Source organism: Apium graveolens, chromosome 3, assembly GCF_009905375.1.
Source record: "Apium graveolens cultivar Ventura chromosome 3, ASM990537v1, whole genome shotgun sequence".
Classification (NCBI taxonomy): domain Eukaryota; kingdom Viridiplantae; phylum Streptophyta; class Magnoliopsida; order Apiales; family Apiaceae; genus Apium; species Apium graveolens.
Genome location: NC_133649.1, coordinates 205,254,711 through 205,270,364, shown reverse-complemented (window position 1 = coordinate 205,270,364; position 15,654 = coordinate 205,254,711). Strand labels below are relative to the sequence as shown.

Sequence of the window (15,654 nt, the reverse complement as noted above, 5' to 3'; positions counted from 1 at the left end):
AACAACCCGACGGATGATCAATAACTCGACGAATGTTCAATAACTCGACGAATGATCATGAACCCAACGGATAATGAATTCAAATATCTGTTGACAGTGACAACACAGTCACATGCGTCGAGTGGATGCAAATAGAATGTGGTAGCCTATTCAACTGGGTTTTCGAGAACAAAGAAGCATTGCCATTTCCATATTATTATGAAGATATTCAAAGATGCTGGAATAGAGTAATGAAGTAGCATTGTAATAGACTAGATAGTTTTTTATTTATTATCCTGTCTCATTACTTTGTAATCTTGGTGATATATAAACCAAGAAGTAGCAACTAAGGAATTATCTGAGAAATAAGCAGAGAAACATTTGTAAGCAGATTTCTTAGCATTTCTCTGCATTCTTAGTTGTTCAATATTTGTAAGCAGCTGTGAGCTTTTTGCACACAGAGTTCTCTCGATATATATCATATATCTTTGGTTTAATCATTCAAATCCACCACAAAGTTTTTAAAGACTCTTGTTTTTAATTACTTGTGTTTTGATTCATTTAAGTAACTATTCCGCATTGTGTTAATCAATTCACACTTATATACATATTCGAGTTAGAACATTTTAATCAAGAAAAAGTTTCAAGAATTCCATTCAACCCCTCTTATGTAATTCTTGTTATATAGTTAAGGGACTAACAGTCTTCAAATCTTAAGTGCGAACACTATGGCGGCTAGTTCCAAGTCATGCATAGGGTACTTCAATTCATGCGGTTTTAACTGTCTTGACGCATACGCGATCACCTTATTATGTTGCATTAGCACACAGCCCCATCCTTTATGTGAAACATCACTAAAAATCACAAAGTTTCCTTGGTCGTCTGGTAGTACTAACACCGGAGCTGTTACCAACCTCTGCTTCAACTCTTGAAAACTATCCTCACATTCTGAATTCCATTCGAACTTTTGATTCTTCCTGGTTAACTTAGTAAATGGCGTGGCGATTTCAAAAAATCCTTAACAAATCTTCTATAATACCCCGCCAATCCTAGAAAAATTCGCACTTCCGTAGGTGTCTTTGGCCTCTCCCAACTCATAATTGCCTCAATCTTTGCCGGATCTACTTTAACTCCTTCATCTCCAATGACATGTCCTAAAAATTGAACTTTCTTTAACCAAAACTCACATTTAGAAAACTTGGCATACAACTTCTCTTGTCAGAGTATCTCCAATGCTATCCATAGATGCTGCTTATGTTCTTCTTCCGACTTTGAATAAATAAGGATGTCATCAATGAACACCACTACGAACTTATCCAAATACTTTTTAAATACCTGATTCATCAGATTCATAAATGCTATCGGGGCGTTAGTCAATCCAAAAGGCATTACTAAGAATTCATAATGTCCGTATCTGGTCCTGAATGCTGTCTTTGGAATATCTTCTTCTTTAATCTTTAATTGATGGTATCCTGATCTCAAGTTGATCTTTGAAAAGCACTTTGCTCCTTTCAACTGATCAAATAGGTCATCTATTCTTGGTAGCGGGTTATGGTTCTTAATCGTCACCTTATTCAACTCCCGATAATATATACATAACCGCATACTTCCATCTTTCTTCTTTAAAAACAAAATATGTGCTCCCCATGGCGACGTACTTGGCCGTATCACTCCTTTATCCAACAATTCTTGTAGCTGACTCGCCAACTCTTTTATTTCTACTGGTGCCATCCTATATGGGGCCTTCAAAACTGCTTCTGTGCCCGGAGCAAGGTTGATCTCGAACTCGATTTGTCGATCTGGCGGTAAGCCTGGTAGTTCGTCTGGAAACACATCTGGAAATTCGTTGACTATGGGAATATCTTATATGCTGGGGTTGTCCTTTTCTGAATCCACTACATAAGCTAGGAACGACTCGCAACCTTTCCCAAGTAACTTCCTAGCCTGAATAATTGTAAGAAATAGTTGCTTTTGCCTCTGTCCCTTAAATACTACTTTCTCTCCACTCTTCGTCTTTAAATACACCTTCTTGGAGTTACAATTAATCTGGGCGTTATTCTTCCCTAACCAATCCATACCTAAAATTATATCGAACTCTCCCAACTTGAAGAGTATCAAGTCGGCTGAAAATTTATACCCCGAAATATCAATCTCAAACTTCAGACAGAGTTGACTCATAGGAATCTTCTCTTGGTTTGCAATTACCACATTTACTACCTCGTTCATAATTATTTTATCACATTGTAGTTTATCAACAAAAGTTTCTGATATGAAAGATCTCGTAGCTCCAGAATCAATCAATATTTTAGCCTAGACATTATTTAGTAAAAGTGTACCTGCTATCACCTCAGAGTTCTGAACAGCGTCCTTCATTTTTAAATCAAATGTCCTTGTTGCTTGCGGAGTTGTTGTAGGTGGTGGAGGTAAGGCCAATACCTCAGCTGGCATGCTTGCACTGGTACTTGCCACGTTCATCAGGGCTTTGACTGGTCCGGTTGACTTGCACTCCCTAGCTATGTGTCCAGTCTTTCCACACTTGTAGCATGTAATTCCCGGCATCTTATACTCGTTTTCCAAATGTCCCTTCTGGTTGCACCTATAGCATGTCATGCTCAGCTTATTACACACTCCGGGGTGCCTTCTTCCACAATGTTTGCATTCTGGTCTCTGAAATCTGTTTTCTCCAACTTGTCTTTGGCTTACCTGGTTGTTCCCCTTTGATTCTTGTCTTTTGCTCAACTTTCCCTTCTTTTGAAAATTTCCGCCTTTATGGAATCCAATCTTCTTCATATTCTTGTCTTGTGAATTTCCTGCTTCAGACTTTTCTCCATAGAATGAAACCTTTCTCTTCTTGTTATCCCTTTCCTTCCTTGATTGCATCTCATTACTCTCAATCAGAGCAGCCTTTTGTACTATGCCTACATAAGTATCAAGTTCAAACATAGCCACTCTATATCTGATCCAAGACTCTAATCCTTGTTGAAATCTATTTTCTTTTTCCTCCTCACTGCTGGTATACTTTGTTATAAACCTTGATAATTCTGTGAACTTCTTCTCATACTCCAGTACAGACATACTCCCTTGCTTCAATTCAAGAAATTTAAGCTCCATCTGATTCTGCATGTACTTAGGGTAATATTTTTCCAGAAATAACTTCTTAAATCTTTCCCAAGAAACTTGCTGATTTGCTTCCATAGATTTTACTGAATCCCACCAATAGATGACTTCTCCCTTCAGGAAGTAAGTAGCATATGGTGTCTTCTGATCATCCCCTAACTGTACCAATTCAAAAGCTCTTTCCATTTCCTTAATCCATGTGTTTGCTACTATTGGATCAGTGGTATCATGAAATGTAGGTGGATTCACATTCTGAAAATCCTTGAAAGTAACAATTTGTCGAGGTGGTACTGGTGGATCAGGTGGTTGGTGTGGCTCACGATTATCTTGATTTTCAAATTATTGTTGAAGAGCTAGTTGTTGTTGAGCTATAGCGTTTGTTTGTTATTGTAAGGTTTCCAGTAATCGAAGAATATTTGGATCTGTGGTGGATGTGGTTGTTGGGTTCTTCTTTTTGGGTGGCATGATCCTGAAATAAGAGTTACGTCAAAACATGTATGAATAATGAAATATTTCGAGGGTGTCGCATGGCATTCTTATTCGCATATGAGGTCAAGTTTCAAATTAAACAAATAGGGTGATGCATATAAAGGCGTGAAATAAACATTTGAAAGCAAACAGAATGATAGTGCATTGATATTTAAGGTCACAATACATTAAGATTAAAATAATGTCTGAATTTAGGAATAACATGCTTATTTAAAGAAACAACAGGGAGTTCTACATAGTCCGATAATATAACAACATGAAAGGTAGATAATGGAAAGAACCAAGGCTCTTCTCCATCGGAATGGGGCTTGGTAGTCTTCTCCTCTTGAAGCATCTTCACAATACTCTGGAGTTCATCCGCCACCATCTGGATGATATACTGGCTGGTACGGTCTCGGTGCGATGGCATCTCCTCAAGCTTAGTGTTGACGTACTGAACCAAAGTCTCAAGTCTCGCAGTCATCTGCTCCTTAGGCTTCCCTTCATAGTTTCGGCTGTCCAGATACACATTCTTCAATCGGTCTATTAGTCGGTCGTACTTGCCTTGAAGCATGTCGAACTCGCGCCTCAACTCAGCATACACAGAGAAAGCAATAGTGTCGTCTGACCCAGAGGATGACGAGGAGTGCGCCCATTGCTGACAAACCATACATAGATATATAAGAGTAGTATTAATAAAAAATTTCCTTAACCTACTCTCTCGCATAATGTCTATAACTTATACATATATCCTATAACCTATTTGGGTTGTCCAGGGACTCTAAACCATAGCTCTAATACCAAAACATGTCACACTCCCAACTTAACAATACATAATATAAAACTATTACAATATTTAAAAGAAAGTAAATATAACTGAATCCAAGATCTTACAGTTTAGGGTTTGGAACAGCCAAACACTACTAACTATTACAACTGGTTTTAATATCGAGTCCCCACACAAAACTATCTCTTATTCTACCTGAGCTCGAACATACGCATCGGCATCACAAGTCTTACGCGCGGTCTGCTTGAATCTAACCATATCTGCTAGCTGTAATATCAGGGTGAAAGCAATTAGTGAGCCAAATGCTCAACAAGTGCTAAACAATACGATACAGAGCATAAATTGAGATATATTTAAAAGAATAACAATGCGAAGATAGAGATAATAATAATAAGAGATGAACTTTTGGGTGATGGCATCTTTTGTTTGTATCAAAACATTTCCAAAATCATTTCTTAATCAAAAACCATTTTATGACGCTACGGATTACAGCCGGTCATCAGCTGCGAAGTAATCCCGAACCTCGCTGGGTTCTAAAACATTAATGGGATCCCTAGGAAACTTTTAAGCCTACAATTTAAGTGTGTAAATGACTCTCGTCTCAGTCTAGATCCACTATTTGAAGAAAACATTTATCCCCCTTTGGGACTGAAATCCAGATTTTTAATCATTTCAAAAACTGATGTCGATTGATAGTAAATTTCTTAAACAGTGAACATCTTTATCAAGGAATTATAGATCAACTTTTAAACACTGGAAATATGATCACTAAATCTCAGGGCCATGATTCACTAGACTTTACTCTATCAGGGTAATTGAAAGGTTTCAATTTACAAGGACTTTGACAAGGAAATTTAGCAAGGCTATCGGATAATATGGAAGAGTAATGCCAGACTAGGCTTAAAGCAATAGTTTCAGATAAGGTATAGGTATTAAAATATCAAGAAGATAGGCATTACTAGTTCCAGGTATGATATAGGTGTTAAAATTCAAAGGAAGTGATCATCAGCTCAAGGTATATCAGGGTATCAAGCTTTAGGGTAATGATAGGGTTATCAAATAATCATGAACGACTTTAAAGAATAACTAGCGTTTAGGTATCAAGATAAAGTTTCTATTGAGGTTCTTGCAAGAGTTGAATCAAAGTATCAGGGTGTAATATCAAGATTTCTCAGGAATCAATAGCATGTTAATCAAAAGGATCAATCAAGTATTATAACAAATCTCTATTTTATCATGGCATCACAATTACTTTGGTATACTAGCATGGTATGACTTTTGATCTACTTGCCATAAATACTTAAGGGTTCATGGCATTTCTATATAATACGAAGATAGATTTGGGAATCACTTGGTTCAGGTATAACAAGATAAATCAGGATACTCGCATCATATATTAAGGAATTAGTTATCACACATTCGAAGTGTAAACTAAAAAGTAGGTTTAATCACTTGCCTTGAGAAGGCTGGACTAGACTGGACTGGAAAGTAGGAGCAACTGGAAGCTTTACTCGACCTTTATGGCAAGTTTACCCTCATCTCGAGATCCTACACAATTAATAATAACCTCATTATAATATATTCTCACAAACTCAACCTATTTACAACACAAAATTAAACACAAATGGCACCTAGGCCCATATGCATGTAATTTATAATCACCTTATAAATATAGTAGTACACATAGCCACATATACTCACATACCATATTTAAGCACCAAATAATATTACACACACCATATTGCAACACTAGGCTTGGATGATCTCGCTCCACATCTTAAGTCACTTGATCGCTAAACTAGACAAAATCTCCAAATTTTGGGCCTCCTAACACGATGTGCTTTTACTAAACCATCCAAATCCTATTGACCCTCACTTGGGCCTTTCACTCTACTGAATTTATGCTATCTTGCAACTATAGTGGTCAACCTAGGCCTCACTCATAAGTTCTCTAAAACTATGTGGTAAGTGAAGGTGCTTATTATGGTAAATTTCGGAATGACACCTATGGTTTCTTGGGTGCATTAAATACTCTTACACTACAAGTTTACCTCCAAAACTTCTACACTAGACTCTTCTGATCATAAGGCAACTCTTAAACTTGATGTGGCTCAAGGGCCTAGCTTGGGCCTCCCTAGGCCCAAGCTTAAAGTCCATGGTTCCCCTATTTTTCTGGGCAGAAAAGGTCCTGACTTGAACTAACTTGTGACACATTATTCTAACTCAAACCTATGAACTATGGCTGTACAAACTCCTCTGACACTCCCTCTAACTAAGGCCGAATAGGGCCTACTGAGGGCCTACTTATGACATGGTCAAAACTTCTCATTTCTAAGTTGCAACAAAATTGTCCCCTGCTGGACAGATTTTGTGGTTCCACTCGTGCACCTAACCAAACGTCTTAAAAACCTCCAACAATAACCTAAAACCTATTGTATATGTGCTAGCTTCTGGTGGCTTGGGCCTCAAAGTGCACAACAAATGCCCATTCAAAATTTTCCCACAAACTAGTGCAACAATTCTGGAAAAATGCAAACACTAACTAAACCATTTCCAACTTAACTCCCACTTATTAACCAAGCATCCAAACTTTACCAAAGAAAACCTAGTGCATCAACATCCTAAAATAGTGCCTCAACAGGAGTGGAGATCATACATGCCCTAGAATACCGACATGCAAATAAAAATACAACATGCAACTCATGGAAAACACTTAACATGGTTTCGGCTAATCATGGAGTTTAAATTCTTGCAAATTCGACTTGAACCTATTTTTCAACCTTAAAAATTATGAAATATATCTTCTCTTAAATATTATTAAGCAATATCTCATGGAAACAATCTATTTCAAGCACAAATAATTCGAATTTATAGAATTTTAAACATGAAAACATGACTTCGAGAAGAGTAGCATACACAACATAGTTGATCATCATATTAACATCCTAAAACTAGCATGCATGGCTAATCATGATTATATAGTGAAATTTCAGTAGCATGCAAAGCTTTTTAAAGCATGGTTTCTCTATAAAACACTTGTTTAAAACATATATGAAATGTATCTCATAGAGAGCTCTTGAATTCACAAGAATCAAGAGTTTCTCTTTGGAGATCACACAAAAGCTACATATACAACCATGAAACTTCATCTCCCAATCACAAAACTCTTGGGAAGTATATAAAATAAATATAGGTAGGGGAATTACACTAGGGAAGATGAGAATGTAATGAAAAAAAATAGAAGGGAGTGGGGAGGGGGTTCTCGGCCGAGAGCAAGGAGGGGAGGGAGGTGAGATGAGGGTGGAATGTGGAGTGAGTGAAATGATTCTCATATTTTGTGCTTGGTTTTATGCTTTTGATTGACTAAAATAAATAAGTGGAAATGAGAATGTACAAGAATAACCTCTAGCTAAAGTTAGGCCATTTTGCATGCAAGGTTAATGTGGTAATTTGGCTAACAAAAGGCGAGTTAGTGGGGTTGTAAATATCTCATTTGCCCTTTAATAGAATGGAAGAGTGATTTGCATGCAAGGGTTTCCATGAAATTTGCTAATTATTAACAAACAATTTTCAAAGATTTATTTTTATAAAATAAAATAAGGTTCAAAAATTATAAAATTTATACCATAAAATAACTTGGATTTTTAGAAATTTTATGAGATCACTATTAAAATTTGGGAATGAAATAACTTTTAAAAGAAAATTTTCCAAGGTTTAGAATATTCCTTATAAACTAAAAATAAGGGTAATTAATAAAACTATTGCTTGGAAAAATTTATATTCTACATAAAGCAACTTATAACGCAGCAAATTTCATTCACACAAACGTACAATCACTACGTATATTTATAATCGGCTCTAATATTATACAGAATTTACAAATAATATTACACAAAATGCCTGTCATAACAACGTCCACTTGCGAAACATTAAATACCTCGAACTTTTATTAAAAAATCGTATTCCCTCAACTATATTTAAAATACCCGAATGATGGATATTAATTCTTTTATTCATTTAAAATAGGAGAATTATTATCCAATGATTATTCATTTCAAACTCGATTAATTATTAAAGATTACTTTAAAATTACTTAAACATAAATTTGTTGAGAAATATTATTTCAAATATTATTTTAAAGTATAATTATTCAAGGTTTTATTATTTAAGGATTATTATTTAATTAATAATTATTTATCAAATGATTTAATATTATTTAAAAATCATAAAACCTGATTTAAATTACTTTCTGATTTTCGGAAAATTATTCAAATAATATCAGATTATCGGAGAATATTATCCCGACATATTTTAAATATTTTGAATATAGTTTCAAAGGAAACTCTCTCCCTTATTTATTTATCAGTTGATTACGGTCAACTCACATCCTTAGTACTTCCTCCGAAAACTTTCGGAAGTACATATATATATATATATATGAGATAAGTTGTGCCTATCAACAAGAAAAATGCTTGGGGAACTTCGATATAGTTCGATGATTCCAAGTATATAATAAGATTCTTAAAAGGACAAAGGAGGGGTAGAGATCTAGTACTTCGTGGACTGGGGAGACTGCTATATTAATTTCCCATATGAGAAGGTACCATGTGTATGAAGGACATACAAAGTATGCAAAACATACCCGGGTGGAATGGGGAAGCATATAAAGCCCGAATGTGGCTAGGGTGACAATCGGGAATAAGGAAGTCGTCCATCTATATGTAGAAAAGGTTACTATTTCCGTAGTACGACTGATCATCGTATGCGGTGGCTCCAGTGAATGTCCTATTCTTCCAATTGAAATTATGATGCAATACCATAACCCAAGCCTAGGTACTGGGTTTACCATTATGGTATTGGCAGGATAATAAGTCCACAAAAGAATTGTTTTCGAAAGAAGGTGTGTATCATCGAGGAAAACTATTTTTGAATAAAACATATTTATCATATATGGAATTATACTTGAATTTCTCATACAGTCTTTTCAAAATGTACATTATTATTGCTGAGCATTATTGCTCACTCTTGCTTTCTTTTAAATGTCACAACACAACAGATAACTAGTATGCCGTTGTGGGACTTAGTTGCTTGCAGTCATGGGGAGAATCCCTGGAAGCTTTGTCTTAGGTGGGCTAGAGTATCAGATAGGTATAAGATATCAGTCGTAATTATTGTAACTTCATGTAGAGGTTACGAATAATTGATTGAGATCCTGTAAAGTATATTTAAATTGTAATAACATATGATACTTGTTGTATGTCATTTCTAAGGCTATAACTTGTGAGTTGTGAGATTGGGGGTCTGTGATATGGAATTATTGGATTATTGAGTTAATGCAGGTTACACATGATTGAAGGATTGCGTGACGACCCAGATTCCTGACCCCGGATTTGGGGGCATTACAGGGCAATCCCAATGGGTCAAACAAATCCACTGGTCCCGGTAACTCGATTAGGGGTGGCAATATTTGCTCAGGTGGTAACTGTACTGGGGGCTCAACAGATACTGGTGGAAGTACTGGTGTTGATGGTCCCGCAGTTGCCAACTCTCTGCGTCTCCTCTCAGAGGAAATCTCCATCTAATAATATAACAAAAATATAAGAAAAAGGGTCAACTTCGCATTCCTAGAACCTACAAATTCCTACTCCTATGATCTAACAAAACCCTAATAATCATGTTCCTATCTTATATGATCTTCCTATCCTATCTTAGTCTTAATGTTCTTGTTTTAGGGACCAAAACCTATAGCTCTGATGCGAAACTGTAACGCCCTCAAAATCCGGGGTCTAGATCTAGGGGTTACTTTCCAACTACCAACATAATTAACCTGTAAACTAATTATATTAAACATACATCTAACCCATTTATACTACTACTCAGGATCTTTAGGCTTTGCTTGGATTGGGGGTTCTGAAGGGTTAGGTTAGGTAGGGATGGGTTAGGTTAGGTTGGATTGTGTTGAACCTCTACCTTATTTGGATAAAGGGGTTTGAGATGGAGGGGTTGAACCCTTATCTTGTTTGGATGAAGGGTTAGAAGTAAGGTTAATTTTTATATTGATTAACATGTATGTCAAATTTAATAAAAAAAATATTTAAAATCTTAAATTTATTTTTAATTATCTTAGAAAGTTACTAAACTTTCAAAAATTATTATTAAATTAAAAAATAGTATTTTATAAAAATAATATTTTACTCTTTTAAATCTAATAGAATTTGTTCATAACATTATTTCATATAAATTTTGTACATATACTTGCGGTGGGGATATAAAAATTTCTTTACTAAAATGAAGCAGTCTTCATAATATTTTTTTTATCACTATTGTTCTATTTATGTATATGATATTCAAATTTAATATTTTATGACAAGTTATTTTTTTTTTGCAAAATAATAATATTTTATAGACTAAACTTCTTACAAATTTAGTAACGTACACTATATTTAAAACAACCTATACTATAATTAAAAAAAAAATCTTACAAAATTTAAAAGGGGCATATCTCAGTCATTTAACATCAAAAAATGAACTTAGTAACATAAAATTTACCAATAAAATAAAACTAGTGACATAAAATTTATCAATAGAATTAACTGAAACACTAGCTTCCTTTCATCTAATTTAATCTCTAAACATAATATGTTGATTCTGCATGAGATCCCCGAACTCTATTACACTCCAAGCCAGTAAAGTAGTCATAAAAGCCATCGGCAGTCCAAACTTCAAATTATCACCAGCATCATAATATCCTCCAACAAGATTCACCTTCAAAATATTCAAACAATTAATTAACCACATGAAAACACAATACGATTAATAAAACATATATCAATATATCATAGTGTGCAAATGCTTAATAGTAGTATATGTTTGTACTGTGCAAGTGTGTGTTCTAAAATTACATTAGCAGAGTGGCAGAGGTAGTTAGTTTTGGCATCCCACCAGAAGACCCTGCCATGTTTTCCATAACCAGAACCTCTTTCAGGTATGAGGGGCATAACATATAATATTACAATCAAATAGAATATAATTCTAGAATAACTGGTATCGATGCATATATTCCCATTTTCTTACACTTTTTTCTTCTACTTTGTTCGCCCATCTACATTACCAATAAATAAATAAATAAAAATCAAAAGCATGTTTCATGTATGACACTCTCATTTACAAAACAAACAAAACTTAATTTTTGTTACAGGATACCAAAACAATTTCCAGTCTTATCATCAATCAAGTAATTAAGAGAAAACCAAATTTGATGTCACTAATTTCTCCTTTAAACCTCATTTCTAGCTTCATCAGAACAACAAAATCAGCATCTCCTCAACTAAATCAACAAAACACGAGAACCGAAACAAAGCTAAAAAACAACTTTCAAGCAACTTAAAAAACGTTCAAAATCAACTACAACACGAATTCACTATATAACTGCATCACTATAATAGATCTAAACTATCAAACAACTATTTAACAACGCAATACTATTAATTTATATCATTAATTACCTAAATCATTATTAATCAGCAAGCTTAATTGTATATTTTTCGTAAAAAAATTCTAATTAAATTTACAAACAGCAATTAATAATAAAAACATTGTATTACACACTAATATTATAAACAGAGAGAGGCATGGAAGGAGGGAGAGAGCGAGAGAAAGAGGGGGGAGCGAGGGGGGAGGGAGGGGGGAGAGAGGGAGGGAGGGAGAGAGAGAGTATACCTTTGAGATTTCTATACCTGAGATGTTGATGGAGGAGCGGATCTCAGTGGAAGCAGAGAGAGAGGAGGCAGATGCGTAATGAAATTGGGAAAAAGAAACGAGCAACTCTAACACCCCGATTTGGAGTGTCCAAAATGGTAGGCTTTGTTATAAGTTATGAACCCTTCTTAACCCTCCAATAAATCCCCCTCAACCCAACCCTCGTGATTAAAATATTTCCCAAACCTGGGTTGTTAAAACTCACTCCAACCCGGCCTAGCTCAACCCCCCATAACCCTCAATCCAAACAGGCCCTTAAAGTTAAGGTATAAAGACAAGAACAAAAACACTACTTTTATTACAATCTCAAATTCAAAGTCTTACAAAGTCCTCTATATTACAAACCAGTTATCTAAACATGTTTTAAAACTAAATTCATTTTATTCAAAATACTTACTACATCTATCTACACTACATCTACTCAGGAAGTTCAAAGCTCTCTTCTTGAATCGGGATTAACACACTTGGTGCCAGAGGGTCCGGCCTTTTGACTCGCTTCTTTACCACTCGGGTGCGAATGAGTTTCATTTCTGCTTTTACTATAAAACAAAGTGAGTAACAACAAAAGAGTGAGCTATAATTGCTCAGCAAGTTCACAATATGTATATAGTATCATAAGAAAGCTATGGGAATCTGATCTGAATCAATAAATCAGATTCCATATGTATATATATATCTTTGTAAAAGATAAAGAAGGCCGCTATCGGTTATTATCAATAAACTAGGATGGACACAAGATCAACATTCGCACCCATATCCTGCTAATCAGTTAGGATACAGTGCAGATCTATACCTACATGTATAGATCCATTCGGGTACCAGGCTTTTGAGTGGCATTTATGACACTTTATTACGCTTCGTAAAGCTTCGAATTGGTGTAAATGTACTCAAGTTGGTGTTTTAATGTGTTTTTTATGTTTTTGCATTTCAGGCATTATTCTAAGAATCGGGTAAATTAGCATTGTTTTGGTGCTAATATATTGTTAGGATGATGTCCAAAGAATAAAGCTCCGAAAGCCAACTCGATTGCAGCAGGAATTAAAGAAATTCAGAAGTTCTTCCAGAAGCACGGCGCGGCCGCACTGGTCTAGCGCGCGGCCGCGCCCATTTGTCAGAGAGTCGGCGTGCCTGCAATGATGAAGCACGCGGCCGCGCCGGGTTAGGATTCCAGAATCCTGATTCTAATTGATTTACAATTGGAGGACTTATATCTTGCATGGGATGCTATATATACTTAAATAAAGGACGTTTTCTAGAGAGACGGATATACCAGAGCACAAGGAGAGCCGTAAGAAGACCGTGTTAGCACGATTCAACAAAGACGAAAAATATCTTGTTTTTACTTGTGAATCTTTGTTCTAATTGTAACCTGGATGCTAGTTTTCTTATTTGTGAACCTTACTCTTGTTTCGTACTTGGTTTTATTATTTATTCAGTATAAAGACTACATTTATTATACCTTGCTTTCATCAGAACCCAAGTTGATGATGAGTCCAATTATGGGCTAGTCGTTATCTTGGGGTTCTAGCGGATTTATTTATGGATTTCTTTAGTTAATTTGTTCGATACCTTAGTGTGTGGTGATTGTATGATAACCTATTATTGGTTATGCTTATTCGTCTTATGAGCGTCACAAACTTATAAGATAGCGTGTTAATTTTTAATGAAATGATAGTGAATTTAAGGATTTAGAACTTGCCATGCTAGCATAGGTTCATGTGTTATTGTTATGCATGATTCGTAGGTAATTTTAACCATCTTACTTTCCCTATGTAATCACAACAGATAACTTGTGCTTTAAACCTTTATGTTGGCAAATTCTATAGACATATAGGGTCTCAATATAGTTGGTGTCTATTCAGCTTCTATCTATTTTTTGGATGTCTGATAGTATGGTACTCATGCAATGAAAGTTGGTGTTTATCAGTTTCGTGTTCTCTGATTAGTGTCATCACCATTACATGCTAAGGTTAAGAACAATAAAGCTATTGAATGAAGTACTTAATGAAGTTAGAAACCCATATTTGTCATATATATAAATTCAACCATTCTTATTCTCTTAGTTATAATTGTTAGTTTAATTCTTAGTTATAATCAAAAACCCAATTTGTTATCCGTTTTAGCATTGAATAATAGCCATATCATTGGTGCATAAGTGCATGAATTAATTAGTTAACCAAAGTCAGTCTCCGTGGGAACGAACTAGAAATAATTCTATATTACTTGCGAACGCGTATACTTGCGTGTATTATTAGCGCGAGTTTAGCGACTAACAAGTTTTTGGCAACGCTGCCGAGGACTGTAGTGTTAATTTTTTATTTATGTGTTTGTCATCAGTGATCGTTAAAGTTCATTGAATCGGACATTATTACTTATCTATTTTCTTGTCTTATTTCAGGTACTCTAGCGAGCGTGTATGCATACGCGTTCGCGGTCTCGTAAGAGAACTCTGGATAAAGCCGAGGAAGAAGTTGTAGCGGTTCGAAGGGAAGTTTTTGAGGACGAAGAGAAGATAGAAGAAGAAGAAGAAGAGAAAATCGAGGAACCAGTTTTAGTAGTGATGGATGATCAAGCAGAAATTCCTAAGACTTTGATAGACTATTCTCAGCCTAAGATCAATGATTTTCAGTCAAGCATCATCAGGCTAGCCATCTCGGCTAACGCTTTTGAGATCAAGTCAAGCATGATTCAGATGATACAGAACTCAGTTCAGTTTATGGGTTCGCCTACTGAAGACCCCAACATGCACATCAGGGATTTTATTGAGATCTGCGACACTTTCAAGTTTAATGGTGTAACTTAAGATGCTATCAAGCTGCTACTCTTCCCATTCTCTCTAAGGGATAAAGCAAAGTGCTGGTTATATTCTCTATCACCAGGGTCTATCACCACATGGGAGGATCTTGCTCAAAAGTTTCTCACTAAATTCTTCCCTATGGCGAAGACTGCGACAATCAGGAATGCTATTACTCAATTTGCTCAGCAAATTGGAGAATCTCTGTATGAGGCTTGGGATCGATATAAGGAGATGATAAGGAAGTGCCCACACCATGGCATGCCTGATTGGATGATTATAAACTGTTTCTATAATGAATTGGGTGCTACTTCTAGACCCATGCTCGATGCAGCATCAGGAGGAGCCTTGTGGGCTAAGAGCTACAATAAAGCTTATGAATTAACTGAACTGATGCCTGTTAATGAATACCAGAATCCTTCCCAGAAACTGACTCAGGGAAAAGTAGCAGGAATTCTGGAGTTGGATGCAGCAACTGTTATAGCTGCCCAACTTAAGGCTTTGACGATGAAGGTGGACACTTTGACTAATTATGAAGTTAATCAAATCATTAGTGTCTCTGAGCTTTGTGTCGGTGCCCATGAGACTGATCAGTGCAATATTTCTAGTGAATCAGTTTGTGAGCAATTTTCATCGATTGCAGCAACTTGTGCCAGCCACTTATCATCCCAACAACCACAATCATCCTAACTTCAACTGAAGCAATGCTCAGTGTTGTGAATATGTTGTGTACTTGATGATTTCATTAAGG

General features: G+C 35.7%; 1 non-coding gene across 1 annotated transcript; it reads right to left on the bottom strand.

The window, feature by feature from the left end:
* Window positions 1-15,059: 15,059 nt before the first annotated feature.
* LOC141716291 (small nucleolar RNA R71) lies at window positions 15,060-15,166 on the bottom strand. The gene has a single exon (XR_012573005.1). It is a non-coding gene; the product is annotated as a small nucleolar RNA R71 (small nucleolar RNA).
* Window positions 15,167-15,654: the final 488 nt, after the last annotated feature.